This window comes from Euprymna scolopes, chromosome 20, assembly GCF_053919585.1.
Source record: "Euprymna scolopes isolate OS-2025 chromosome 20, ASM5391958v1, whole genome shotgun sequence".
NCBI classification, from domain to species: Eukaryota; Metazoa; Mollusca; class Cephalopoda; order Sepiida; family Sepiolidae; genus Euprymna; species Euprymna scolopes.
This window is the reverse complement of record NC_136501.1, coordinates 18,343,525-18,355,617: the sequence shown is the minus strand read 5'-3', so window position 1 is coordinate 18,355,617 and position 12,093 is coordinate 18,343,525. Positions and strand designations below refer to the sequence as shown.

Genomic DNA, 12,093 nt, shown 5'->3' with positions numbered 1-12,093 from the left:
TGTGTAATGGCACACGCTTAGCAATAAAATGTTTGAAAAATGTTTTGGAAGCCACTATAATAACTGGAAATTTTTAAAGCGAAACTGTTTTAATTCCTCGGACCCCTTTTTTTCTTCTGACATGCCATTGCATTTCAAGCGTTTGCAATTCCCAATAAAAATTAGTTTTGCCATGTCTATAAATAAAGCTCAAGGAGAAAGCTTCAAATTTGTGGGACTTAATCCTCAGACACATTGCTTTTCTAATAGCCAGTTGTATGTTGGTTGCTCATGCATTGAAAGTCCTAAAAAACTCTACATTTGCACACCTGTTTAAGGTCAAACCCAAAATGTTATTTATGCAGAGGCTCTTCAAAACTAATGCTATATGTATATGCATCAGTGTTCAGATATGCACTGTTTGAAACTAAATTTGAATTATTTCATTAACAGAATAGATTACTAATGTCATCTTTATATATTTTGTACATTAAATAATTAAAACAAAAAAGGAGATTTAACAGTTTCAGATATAAAAGGCATTATGATATAAAATAATAATTGCAATTCTTACATCACATTTTGAAAGAAAAAGGACTAAAAGATTAAAGATTAAACTAAAAAAAGAGTAGAGACCTCTATAAAATTAAACGAACCTAATGCTCTTACCTCATAGGTGGATGTGGAAAAAGAAGCCATTATGAATTAAGGCTTTGTTTAATCACTTTGATAATTATGTATGAGGACGGAATATTCAAATATATCAAATACAACCTGGCAACGCCGGGTACTTCAGCTAGTATATAATAAAATTGGCAGACAAGTTATAGGCTGTGATGATTTGGAAATTAACTTTTTTTGCATATACATCAATAATTGTTAGCAATTTTCTTCGATTAATGTAATGACCAAACGATATCATAAATTATTTGATTAAACTTCACAGAAATCTCATTTTAAAACAAAAAATCGTTTCTGAACTGATATGCAACAACTGTTTTTATTTAGTTACAAGCGAAGTGACAAAGTCTTTTCCAACTTCATTTCTTTCATTTTCCAACATCTTTTTTCAACAGAGGTTATTGGTTATCGATTGTTGCTGTGTCGGTTTAATTTGAATCGGGCAGGAATAATGGAATAATAGAATTAAAGAATGTACACAGAGAAAATCTGGGACTTGTGTTGCCAGGGCACGTGTTGGAAGCATGAGCATGGGCATGTGCACGGGATTAGGGTTAGGGTTAGTTATGTTTGGTTCGCATGCTGACGTCACAAAGAAGTATAGTATTAATATATACACTTAAGTTAGACTAGAAAACAGTCAGTCAGTCAGAGAGTCCGAGTGAGTCTGAGAGAGAGAAGCAGTCAGTCTAGCAGACTGGCAAAGTTAGCTGAAACTCCTTAGGAAGTGAAGGAGTCAGGAAAAGATGACAATGTAGCAACTTAGCAGGCATCAAATTTCAATCACCACCTGGATGAATAAACGTTTTGTATTTGCTATATAAGCCTTTTGTTTTCATTCGTCTTTCAACCACAAGGTAATGTGTTTTGTCTTTAAGTTTATCACACAGTCCCATCGTTTTGTATAAAAAAAACTTTGTATGAAAGCCCTCTTCCACAGGTTGACTATATCCTCCCTCTTTGATGATGCATCTCCCTCTTGTTTAAAGAACTTTCATTACACTTCTCTTCACATCTATCTCTCAGCTCCACTGTCTTTCTCTTCTATTATAGATGTCGTCTTGTCTCTGTGTATCTGCAATGCAACATTGGCAGATAAAGTATTGTGATGACAATCCTTAAGTCAAACATCGAAAACGTTATCATGAGTTCATAAGTATCATAATATTCAGTAACCTCCATTTTACTTCCTGGCCTGTGTTGGACGGCTTCATTAACTTCCTAACTAATCCATCTTTGACAAGATCCTTATCTGTCTCTCCCTCTCTCAAGTCCACCCCCGTCACCCCCTCATTAACCTTCCCCTGCGGACTGACCCTAACCCACTAACCCAGGAATTGTCATCTACTCCTCCAATGTGGTCATACTGTCAAAGCCTCTCACTTCACACTGTCCAGATCCAATCCTCCCTTGAACCCATCAAACCTGAGCATGTCTCTAAGCCTGCACTATACATCCATCACATCCCTCACACATTATCTCTCTCCATGCAATGTACATCTTCAACCCTCACTGACCTTTACTCCTCCACAAACCACTAGATCGTGAACACATGTTCAACACTGTGGACTATGAGAATGTTATTGTAACTATACATACCTAGGTTGATGTAAAAAGTTCATGAATCTGGCAGAGTTCAAATGATTATTTGGATGTAAGTGCATAAAGATGTCGCCATCTTAAGTAATTAAGTCCACGTGCTGAAGCTGTTAGCCAGGAGCTAAAGGTGAATTTCGTTTACATGCCAATAAGAAGTGTGTTATTTGTTCATAATGATGAGGGTTTGTTAGGCATGGAAAGCGTAAATATGATTCTTTATATATAATTCAGAAATAGGTTTTCAACATGTAGTGAAGAAAGAAATTACCCTAAGTGACACTATATATATATATATATATATATAAAATTCCAGTGTAATGTCTCAGCTTACGTTATCATGGCTCGACAATTAACTGCCACAATTTTTATCTCTAACCTTTTTTCACTAGATTGTCTGATTTCACACGTAATCAGTGATTGAAGCTGAGAACAAAAGCAGATGTGTACGACCTCATTTCATACAAACTTCAACATCATTCTGGCAACCTAGGGATTACCTTAACATTATCCCAACCTTAACCATTGAATTACTCTCACCCTATAGTTTTACAAAACCACAATTCGCCCATGCATGGCGTATTATTGCCACATTCGGGCTGGTGCATCTACCACTAGTCTCTCCCTCTTAGAAAAGTCTGGAAAAAAATCTAATAGGCCCTCACTCTTTCCCATCACCACAATGTTGCATCCCTGTACCTGTTCTACAAGTACTTTACAGGAATTTGCTCTGATGAACTCGTAACACTTTTACCCCCTTAACTTACATACTCTTAACTAACCCGGCAAGCAGCAAGATCCCACCCTTTCACTGTTGAGGTTCTTAAATTCTGGAAAGCTTTCTACTCCAATAGTTTCTTCCTGCGGACTGCAATACTTCGGAATTCCCTTTCTGTTTCCTGCTTCTCTGGCTATACTAACCTGCAGAAGTTTAAATGTAATGTGAACAAACGTCTTGCTGCTCAACTCTCTACAATCCCGTGTTAGACCCGATCCCAAATAGTAACTCCTTATGTTCTAAATGGTAATATGACTTGTTTGGGATGAAAAACAGTATTATATTTTTTCTAAGGTATAGTTTGGTTTGATCCTAAGAAGACATTCTTCCAGGATTTATTCTCTCTTTCAAAAGGAAAGGAATTTATTGTTGGTCATCAGAAAATGTCAGTGAATCTGTCTTTAGCTATTTTTACACCTGCCCAAATGTTCTTTTGAGGGAGCTGGTTTTCCCTACATGAAACAGCCTTATATCACATATTAGTGTCGGACGAAACTCATGAGCACAGACGTTTGGTGGCAAAACTAACTCCACTCCTTGCCTCTGAGGTACTCAATAACCGTTTATTCAGATATCGGCTTTATATATGACTAGTCTTGGTGCCAGGTTTGGGGAGGGGGGGGTGAGCAAAAAAAAAAATAGTGGTGGTAGACAGGCAGGCTTGAACCCGTGACATGAAGGTGGAAAAGAAAGTGAAAGAAAACCTGACGTCTTACCTCTACCACATGACGCGACCAGAAGTTCAGAACATTGAAATTAGTAAAGTCATTTCTACTGATACGCAAATAATCGACCCTCCTTGTAGAAAACTGTCCAGTTGAGGGTGAAGGAATTAATGTTTTTAGCCAATTTTTTTATATTTGTCGTCCGAAGGGTCGAGCTTCAAAACGATACTAATCTCGTGAAAGTCCGTCGCCTCTGTCGGAAGTTTTAGGCATACATACATACATACATACATGCATACATACATACATACATACATTTAAACAGACAAGTGGGATTTATATATTCAGATATCGGCTTTATATGTGATGCCTTGTCTTGAAACCTTATTAAATTAGCACCTCTCTCTTATTTCAACCTTGTGCACATTGATTTTCTAATGACTTTGTCCAGCTACCAATTTCCTTTGTCCAGCTGTCAACCTAGCTCATAATGTCCATCTTTCCTGACTAGATACTAGCATTCTATTCATCCATCTCAAGATGAATGCTGTCCCTATCAATATAAATCATTCACTACAAGTCTTTGATTCTACCTCTCATTGTCAGGATAACTATACATTTTTTTTTTTACTCACCTTCGCCCCAAACAAGGCATATTGCCACTTCGACGTAAAGGGCTACTAATTGAGACCATGCCTAAGAAAGATTAAGATTACTCCTGATCTGAAATGAAACACGTACATCAAATCTGTTGCAAATATCTCACTACTGATGCAATTCTATACCTATATAAGAGCCAGGTACATCTAAGGATGGAGCATTGTTGCCACATCTGGACAGGAGCTGCTAGAAAGGACTTATCCTGCCTTGACAGAGTTAAAAACAGACGTCGTAGCCTCATAGGAGATGCGCTTTTCTCTTCCCTGCAACATCTTTCGCACAGAAGAGACGTTGCAAGTCTGTCTCTGCTTTATCGTTATTTTCATAGCAAGTGCTCGTCTGAGCTCCAACCTATAGTCCCCCCCCCCGTCAAAATTTCATGAGAAATACTCGTCTAGCTGAAAACACTATCAATAATTTCCCTCTTCATCCGTGCCTAAACCTAAACGTAGATTCCATGAACAAAGCTTCTTTCTTAGAACTGCACACCTGTGGAACTCTTGCGTTGGCCTGCTTTCCAGCTGACTACAATATGGCCGTCTTCAAGTCCAATATAAACAAGTTCTTGATGAGCCGTTCCCCTTAAGTAATCCAATGTACCAAATTTACACTTCCAACAATTACTCCGATATTGTCCTATTGACTACTGTTCACTCTTTAACCCTTATTCTCGAGTGGCCTCTGGGCCTTGATGAGTGATGATTCCTATGTAAAAAAAAAAAAAAAGAAATGTTGGTTTACGTTAATTTGAACTTCTGCATATCAGTACAGTTTGGGGAGCAGATAGCAAAAAGGGAATTCCAAAATCTAGCCGTTCTAGGGAAGAAGCTATCAGAGTAGAAAACTTTCTGACATTTCGGGACCTCAACAGTGAAGGGGTGAGATTTTGTTGCTGAGCGGGTTTGTTGGGGGTATGAATGTCGAGAGGGTACAAGTGCAATGAGTTAATCAGAGCACATTCCATTAAAATACTTGTAAAACGGTAATGGTCAGCATGACCTATCCTTCAAGATCTAGCCCAATAGTCATCCAACAATCGTGTGACATTCCCAACACGTGACCAGCATCAATAAGATCACTCTCACCATCTTGACATTTATATAAATGTTAATTTCAACTGTATTTCTCGAGTTAATATTGGCCGTGTGGCGTGTTTCTTGCTAATGGAGTCAGAGATAGCTTTGTAGCCGAGTTTCAATCTCCTGACCGGCTGTAATCGTAACTCTCTGCACTGATGATTCCGGAAAAGATGAAACACTAGTGTCTGTCAGTATTAAAATATTTATTAGTAATAATTATATATATGTGTGTGTGTGTGTGTGTGTGTGTGTGTGTGTGTGTGTGTGTGTGTGTGTGTGTGTGTGTGCGTGTAGGGCGTCGGGATGGGTTGAAAAGAAATCAATAAAATGCTCAATCGCAGATGTGAGCGCTAAAATACAAAGTATTTATATAAAATCTATATGTTAGATATTTAAGAGACGTACCATGGTCTCCTTGCAGATTATCAACAACTCACAAAATAAAGAACAAATCAAAACATCGATTCATTTTTCATTTCGTTTGTTGTTTATTTATGATTTTAAAATGCAACCATAGATTTTTGAAAATGAAACAATAGTATGTCTATTAAATATGTAGCATATAGTTTATACATATATATATATGTATATATATATATATATATATATATATATATATATATATATATATAGAGATATAGATATATTATTATTATTATTATTATTATTATTATAATAATAATAATAATAATAATAATAATAAAAAAAAAAAAAAAAAAGGTACAGTTTTTCTCCTCTGGACTTGTAGGTAGGTTTACAAGAACAGATGGAACATACAAATTTATTTTGTTTACACTATTAGCCAATATCTTATTTAACTATTTTTACAACGAAACAATAGTATATCTATTAAACATGTAGCATATAGTTTTATATATATATATATATATATATATATATATATATATATATATATATATATATTATTATTATTATTATTATTATTATAAAAAAAAAAAAGGAGGCACAGTTTTTCCTTTCTGGGCCAAAATACCGTAGGTTTACAAGAACAAATGGCACATGCAAATTTATTAGGTTTACACTATGAGTCATTACCTTATTTAATTATAGAACAACATTTCAGACACATTAATTTGTAATATTAAAACATTACATTAAATCCTAAAAGTGACGTCATCACGCTCTCACAAATATACAATGGAAGTAGCTGTTTTTTTCCCCCTCTAAAAAAAAGTACTACTCCCACTACCATTCGACACCGGAAGGTTTTTTGCATTAGGGTCATATATGGAGTTTCGCCTTAATTTTCTTGCTCATATATTTATACATACACCATAGTCTTTCCTTATATCTATCCCAAAATATAATGATTTCTCCCTCCTCACATTTCACACAATCTCATTAGCTGACAAGAACATAGTCTGCCATTCCGGAATGCATGAAACCTCATTTAAAAAAGAACGCTCCAAAGATTGAAATAAACATGGCTTCCATGATTATATTAGGTAATCATTTCTGATTAAATATTCCGATTACAAACTTCAAAAACACAAAAAGGAAAAAATGATACAAACTTTTTTTTTTTTTTTTTTCCAGAAAAGATATATTTCCCCTGCTAAGCAACACCTGGTGGACGACGGAAACCGCTGGATTATACCAAGTGAACAGAATTCAATAAACAAACGAATAAAAAAGAAAGTGTGTGCCTGAACACAAATCCAAAGAGACCAGGGCTTGTACCCTTCTCTCACTGTCTGCGCTCCACTTCCGACCTAAACCCGCTAGACTACTTCGTTTGATCATACATCAAGAACATCACCAACATGACTTCTCACAACATCAAAGCCAGCCTGATCGCCACCATCTGCCGAATATTTGCCGAGCTCTCGCTGGCGCTTGTGGGAAAGGCATGCTCCCAGTTCCGGACCCGTATCAAGGCGGCTGTTGAGGCTGAAGACGATTACATTGAATAGATGTCAGCTCTACTACATAATCAAGTTACATGAATTGATTTTTTCAAGAAAAATTTTAAAATGAAGTTGTAGTGTTGTTTTCGTTAGGGCGACAAGTTTCTTGTTGCACTCTGTAAATCTGTATATATATATACATATATATATATATATATATATATATATATATATATATATATAATGTGTGTATGTACGTATGCATATATATCGGTATATAGGGTGGGTGGAAAGGACTCCCATAAGCCGTGGTGAAGGCAACCTCTCTATAAGGAAAACCCTGATATAAAACCTGCGGCGACTGCTGCATCCAATTATGTTGTCTTGCTCCTCTTTTTGGTTCAATGTGACAACTGTTCAGAGAGTGGAATTGACTCGTGCAAAGTCTTTCCTCACTATAAAAAGCTTCAAGCACAGGAATTGCTCGATATGAAATGGGATACACATTTTATCATCAGTGTGTATCTCGATAACAAAAAGGTCGGATGTAGCATAAAACGGCAAAACATTTAATGCATTTGGCTAATATAGTTATGACTGTAAATGGCAATAAAGGAACTGGAACTTCAGCCTGGATCCGGTCGTCATCATGCTACTGCGAGGAAATATATGACAATGACCATCGGCTGTTGGAATGTGCGGATGCTGTTTGACTTGCCGTCAGCAATAACGCATCTAGAGCATAGATCTGCTCTTGTATCTAAGGAACTTCAACGTTATGACATGGACATAGTTGTGCTATCTGAGACTGGGCTGGCTGATAAGGGACAGTTTTCTGAGTTGGCTGGGGGCTATACCATTTTCTGGAGTGGTAGAGCAGATGGATGTAAGAGGGAATTAGGTGTGGCTTTTACTATAAAAGCATCAATTCTTTCAAGCCTGGAAGAACTTACCCGTGGAGTGAGTGACCAGATCATGACTATGAGGCTACCTCTGGTAAGTAGTCATTATACAACTCTTTTGAGAGTCTATGCACCCACTATGGATGCAACAGAAGGTGAAAAGGTTGCTTTCTACTTTGCATTGTGCAGCATAGTTAGATGCATTCCCTCTGCGGACAAGATCGTCATTCTTGAAGATTTTAATGCTAGGGTGGGAAGAAATTGTGAAACCTGGGATGTGCTGGGTAAACATGGAGTGGGTAAGTGTAATAGCAATGGTTTGATGTTGTTGCAGTTTTGTTCAGAGATGGGTTTTAAAATCGGTAACACATGTTTCAGCAGAAGGACAAATTCAAGACGACTTGAGTGCATCCTGGTTCCAAACAATGGCACTTGATAGACTATGTGTTAGTTAGAAAACGTGAGATAAGGGATATCTGCAGTGTTTGTGTCATGCATGTTGCAGAGTGCTGGACCGACCATTGGTTGATCCATGCAAAAGTTAAGTTTGTTGTGAAGCCCAAGATGAAGGGACCTGGTGTGGCTATCCCAAAGCGACTTAATGTTGACCGTCTAAGGGACAATATTGTGAGGGAAAAACTAGTTAAGGAGATGGAAGAGATTGACTGTGAAAACTCTTGGCCTACTTTTAGGGAGTCTGTCTATGAGGTATGTGAGAGAGTATTAAATTCAGGCTTTGCTTGATTCAAAGGTCAGGGCGTTGCAGGCTTCTCTTGGAGGTGGTTTGACAGATGGTGCGCAAGATCGATTGAGGGACAATTTTAAGGCAATCAAAGGTGAGTTGCAGAGGAGGTTGTGAAACATACAGGATGAATGGTGGAGGCAGAAAGCTGAGGAAATACAACTTGCCTCAGATTCTAACAACACCAAGGTCTTATACAGCCTATTGCGTGCGGTTTACAAACCATCCAGATCACCTATCACTCCGTTGCACTTGAGGATCTACTTTGAGACCCTATGAACATTCTTCATAGATGGAAGGAGCATTTTGATGACCTCCTGAACAGGCCTTCTTACATTGATCAGGAGTTTGTTAGGTCGATTCTTAGCAATCCAGTCAAGAATATCTTGGCATAGGTTCCCTCTCTCCAGGAGATTGAAGCAGCTGTCCATAAGCTGAACAATAGAAAGTTCCCTGACCTGAATTGGTTGCGTGCAGAGATCTTTAAATGTTCTGGGCCCAAGATGATGCAATGCTTGACGGACTTGTTGCAGATTGCTTGGCGTGATGAGTGTGTTCCACAGGATTGGCGGGATGGACTAATGGTGGTGCTATACAAGGGAAAGGGTGCCAGAGATGAATGTGGAAATTATCGGGGTATCTCTTTGCTGTCAGTAGTCAGTAAAGTGCTCTGTAGGATCATGCTAGACAGAATGGTGGAGCACATTGCTAACGATGTTTTGCCTGAGTCGCAGTGTGGTTTCAGAAGTAGTTGAGAGACAGTGGATATGATTTTTACAGCCAGGCAACTACAGGAGAAATGTATAGAACAGCGAAAGGGTCTGTATCAGGTGTTCATCGATTTAACCAAGGCCTTTCATACAGTAAATAGAGATGCTTTGTGAGAGATTCTGAAAAAGCGTGGCTGTCCTCACAAGTTTTTAACCATCTTAAAGCTCTTCCATGATGTTATGAAGGCTGTGATCAACGTTGAGGGAAAACTGGCTGATCCTATCTCAGTAGAAAATGGTGTTAAGTAAGGAGACATTCCAGCACCCACACTCTTTGCTTTGTATTTCATCATGGTCTTTCAGATGGCATTCAGAGGTTGCTCTGATGGTGTCTATATTTACTACCGAACTACTGGGGGGGTTGTTCAACATTAAGCGCTTCAATACAAGTACAAAAGTACTCACCAACACGATTTGTGACTTGCTCTATGCAGATGACTGTGATCTGGTGGCTCATACGGGGGCTGATATGCAGCATCTTATGGACGCCTTTGCGATTGCCTGCAGTGCATTGGGGCTGACTATCAGTCTGAAAAAAAAAATGTCTTAATGTATCAGCCTGTGCCAGGCATGCCATATTATGAACCATCAATTTATGTCTATGGGTCAAAGATAGCGGTTGTCACTAAGTTTGTATACTTGGGTAGCACACTAAGTATGTCCCGTTCCCTGGATGATGACGCATCATTATGGATCAGCAAAGCAAGCGATGCTTTTGGAAAGTTGGACAAGCGTTTGTGGAGTTGTTGTGGAATCCCGCTACCAACAAAGATCAAGATTTATGCCGCATGCATTCTTTCTGCTCTTCTCTATGCCTGTGGGACTTGGGCAACATACAGGAAGCATTTAAGATGTCTCGAGTGGTTTCACCAGATGTGCCTATGGTGAATCTTAGGTCTGTGCTGGCAAATGTATGTCAGTGATGTTGAGGTTCTTGAACGGACCCAATGTCTAAGCATTGAAGGTCTTATTATCAAACATAGACTGAGATGGAGTGGGCATGTGGTAAGGATGTTAGACAGTCAACTTCCCAAACAAATCCTTTATGGCGAGCTTGCCAAGGGAAGGCGTCTGGCTCAAAAGCCTAAAATGAGGTTCAAGGATTGTTTGAGGTCCTACTTGAAAAAATGTGAGATGCATGAGAAAACCTGGGAGAGTCTTGCTTTGGATCGTGGAGAGTGGAGAAGGGCCTTGCGGGAAGATGTGGGCAAGTTTGAGGCTGATCGAACCCAGTATGAACGACTGAAGTGTGATATTCGGAAAGGGAATGTGCAAGAAGCAGTTGATGAGCTAGGACACCAAATTGGTCTGGAGTGTGAGGCGTGCGGGAGACTATGTCTGAGCAGAGCTGGGCTGATAAGCCACCAGACTGCTCATCAATGCAATGGGCCACAAAACAGTCTTGTGTCAACTGCGGGCAGACGTGCAAAACAGCAGGCGGTTTGAAACGGCATTTGAATGTTCATAGAAGTGACCATCAAGAAGTGCTGCTAGTGGCAGTCATGTCTGCACCATGTGTGCCAAAGAATGCCAGAGTTTGGCCGAGCTTAAAAGCCACTTTTGTGCGGTTCATTACTGATCTGTCTTCATGTTTCAATTTTTTAATGCAATATCAAGTAATGGCAATATTCGAGAACGAATTTGCTGCCATCATATCAGTATATATATGCATATGTGTGTGTGTGTGTGTGTGTGTGTGTGTGTGTGTAAATATGTGTGCATGTATGTATGTATACTTATCCACTGTAATGAAATAATGGTATGTGTATTAAATATGTAACATATAGTTTGTATATTTATATATATATGATAGGAAGGGCACGGTGGATACTAGAAAGCTGATTGGCTAACTAAAATCTCAATAGAAGAGGAGCATATAAAAACGATAAACAACCACAGAATTCGCGCATAAGCCTGAAGAGTTTTAGAGTGGATGAAACGCGGAATATTCAGTGTAGCTTAATCGCCATATATATTTTATAAATTACTAACTAGCTCTACCTACGTATTGAGTACTTTTGAAGTAAATACTTAAAGTTTACGCATAAATCTTTACTTTCGTATATTAATTTTATGTGAGTAAATTAAGTAGTTATATATATATATATATATATATATATATATATATATATTTATATATATATATATATATATATATATATATATATATATATATATATATAAATATATATATATATACAAGTTAGAAAAGCATTTCATCCAAAGCATAAAAATTGTTAAACAAAATGTTTTTACTATAGGCTTTAAAAATAAAGGTACAAGATTCAATTTGAAATTTATTTATCTTCAAAGTACACTTTTATAAATTTTACAAAGTAAGGTATAAAAATTTAATTTAAATTGAATCAAAAA

At 37.7% G+C, this 12,093-nt stretch overlaps 1 protein-coding gene across 1 annotated transcript in view; it reads right to left on the bottom strand.

The window, feature by feature from the left end:
- Positions 1-10,948, bottom strand: part of LOC145241344 (glutathione gamma-glutamylcysteinyltransferase-like) — a 54,738-nt gene extending 43,790 nt beyond the window's left edge. Inside the window, exon 1 of the mRNA XM_080104199.1 lies at positions 10,126-10,948. The gene's annotated coding sequence lies outside the window, so the exon portion shown is untranslated. The remainder of the gene's footprint in view (positions 1-10,125) is intronic.
- Between the last annotated feature and the right edge of the window lie 1,145 nt (positions 10,949-12,093).